The sequence below is a fragment of the Cavia porcellus genome, unplaced genomic scaffold (assembly GCF_034190915.1).
Source record: "Cavia porcellus strain 051 isolate PalLab524CR breed Dunkin Hartley unplaced genomic scaffold, mCavPor4.1 scaffold_25, whole genome shotgun sequence".
NCBI classification, from domain to species: Eukaryota; Metazoa; Chordata; class Mammalia; order Rodentia; family Caviidae; genus Cavia; species Cavia porcellus.
Window position 1 is genome coordinate 22957600 of NW_026947508.1, and position 3049 is coordinate 22960648.

Genomic DNA, 3049 nt, shown 5'->3' on the forward strand with positions numbered 1-3049 from the left:
GAATTGGTGCATAACCAGATGCTCGCTGCTGAATCTTCCCTCGGAGACAACTGGCGTGCTCCTTGTAGCTCCGGTAACCACCCATCCTGTGTATGCTGAGGGATGGGCACACCCTGTGGGCGCAGAGATGGATGGGCCTTGCATACACCAGGGACACCTGTCTGTGCACAGGCAGCCCTGGGACCCAGGTCTTCCGGCTCCAGGTCTTCTGGCTCCAGCCTGGCCCTGGGCTCCCTGCCAAACTCATGTTTTGTAAACTTCCACTTAGCAGAACCATTCCTAGTTCAGGAAGCTGTTGTAAGAATGCTCTCTGTGTTAGTCAGGTTTCAGTTGCTATGACAAGTACCTGAGATAATTAGATTATAAAGAGAAAAGGTTTATTTTGGCTCACAGATTAGCTTGTGACTGGACGGCCTGCTGAGGTTTTGGGGTATGTGGCAAGAGCATGTGGAGGAGCAAAACCGCTCACCTCACGGTCAGGAAGCAGAATACAAGGAAGAGGAAGGGACCTACTGACCACCTGCTAGACCTCAGCTCCAGTACCTCCCAATGGCCTGCTCTACATGGGCCTTAGGGGACACTTAGGATGCAACCACAGTGTCCACTCGTGAGTCATCCTGTAGGTCTGCTTCCCCAGCAGTGGAGGCACAGGAACTCAAGACAGTCACATGCTTTGCTTCCCATCCCCCTTCTCTTCTTTTCCCTTTTGCAGGGACCCTAATACAGCACCCTAATTTGTCAGTGTCAGTGGTGTAAATGTCCTCAATGTGGCCGGGTCAAGCTGCCAGTGGTGGAACAACTGCTCACAAAATGCCTAAGTGTTTACCACTTGGCCTTAGGCGGCTCTCAGAAGCAGAACGGCAGCCTGCTGCCCAGTTCAGGGAGATGGCCTCATCCCAGCAACACAACAAGGACGATGAATTGCAATTGTTTGGCAGAGTGGGCTCCACCTGCAGGAAGGTAGTCCGGATGAAGGCGGCTGGGGTTTCAGACAATGTGAGTTACATGCTCCTGAAGCTTTGTGACTTCCCACGAGTACCTTGTTTGCCTTATTTTTATCTATCCTGGCAAATCAGATCAGGGCCATCTTTGTAATATTGCTCTCCCAGGGGAATTACACCACCGCATTAGAGTGAAGAGGTCGTCATGCGAGTGTTTAGTACACTTTGATCTCTGTCTCTTGGATCTGAAAGTTTCATTACCTTGAAAGATGCCACGTGAGCTCTGAGAGTGGATCTGGAGCACCAGGGTGGGGCATTTAGTTTTGCTTATCCAGAAGGGAGGGCTCTGCAATGCATGCTCCTAGAGGTACTTCTTCAGCTGCAAGAGCACTGTGAGCATCAGTAGTATCACCAGTGAAATGGGCCCAAACCTGATATAAGTGTGAAAAGCACGGCATGTAGGCGTAAGAATTTCAACACAGGCTAGCATCAGATTCTGAGCTCACTCTAGCTAGACCTTGGCAGGTGGGAAACACAAAGCCCCGGAGTCCCAGGACACCTCTGCTCAAGCCTCTGTACCTCCTCTGCCACTCAGCAAGAAGACATTTGACTGTCACCCAGACCTACATTCAAAGCTGGGTCTGCATGTGCCAGCTGTGAGTGTGCTGGCCTCTCTGTGAGTGTGAGTGTGTGTGTGTGTGTGTGTGTGTGTGTGTGTGTGTGTGTGCAAGCTAGGTGCAAACTAACCTCAGTGTCTCCATTTCTCAGTGAATAAATCCCTTTCTGGCTTGCTCACTCCTCCCACCCCATATTTATTGCTGGCACCAGCATGGAAATCTGGGAGTCTCAGTCCAGAGGACCTTGAGTCCCAAGGAAGGACACATCTGTTTGGGGGCTGGAAGGCAGCTCTCTGCTGGTCCTCAGGAAGGAACAGGCTGCAGATCCAATGGCAGGTGAATCACCTGGTCCCGATGGAGGGGAAAACTCTGGACCGGTCCGGGGTATGGGAGCACCAGCCCTGCCTCTTCTGCTACCTTGGACAAATCACTTAGCTTCTCTGAATCTCAGCTCCCTCACTAGTGAAATGGACCATGAGAAGGCGAAACAAGCTAATTTCTGTAGAGCTGCAGCCCGTGCACACACAGAGATTGAAGGCAGGAGGAAGACCTCAGGTGTCCCTGCAGAGCCTCAGTCTGACGGGCAGAGGCTGGGTGGAGGGGCAGAGGCAGAGTTCAGGCTTGAAGATGTCACATAGCAGGTGGTGATAGCCAGCGTCTCCCTCCCACTGCCCCAGGTGCTCACAGCCCTCTTCCACATGAAGGGGCCGCTAGGGCAGAGAGCTCGGAGCCATTGACCCTCCCTGTGAGCACATTAGGAAGGCACTGCCATTCCCCCTTCACGCTGAGGCCCAGGAGGCTTTGCGGCTGTGTCCTCTCCACCCCACCCGGGCTTCTCTCCACAGCCAGCCTCTTCTTTCTCTTCTCTGGTTTCTGCTGTCTCCCTCTGTCCTCCTCTCTCTCGCTCCACTTTGACACCCCGAGTTCTGACTCAGTGTGGCTGATGACCTGTCCACCACTCAGATCTCTCTGTCCTGTCTGTCACAGGCTGCCTCTGTCACCTACTCCATATCTCTCTCTGACTCTATGGGTCTCTTTGTCTTTCTACCTCTGTCTCTGCCTGGCTTTCTCGCTATCTCTCTGCCTCTGTAATCTCTCTGTCTCTGTCTCTGTCTCTGTCTCTGTCTCTCTCTCTCTCTCACACACACACACACACACACACACACACACACACACACACACCACCTCCAAAGTTAGGTGGCATCTGCCCAGTTACTTCTTGTCCCCTGGGTGCCTGGCCCTTCTCGGGGCAGCAGCACTTATTGGTGGCCAGGTCTGGTGTCTACCTCACTGTGGCCCAGGAACCGGAGCCCTTGCATGTGGGGATGACAGTGGAGAGCCAAGCTCTGCAGGAGCAGCTCAGACCCACCCTGACAACGGGAGGGAGACTACAATCTGCCTCGTCATCTTCCTAGGTTCTCCCACTGGCTGGCACAGCCTTCTCCTCCCCTGTCCTCACCAAACAGTTGCTTGGTCTCACCTTTGGGAAGT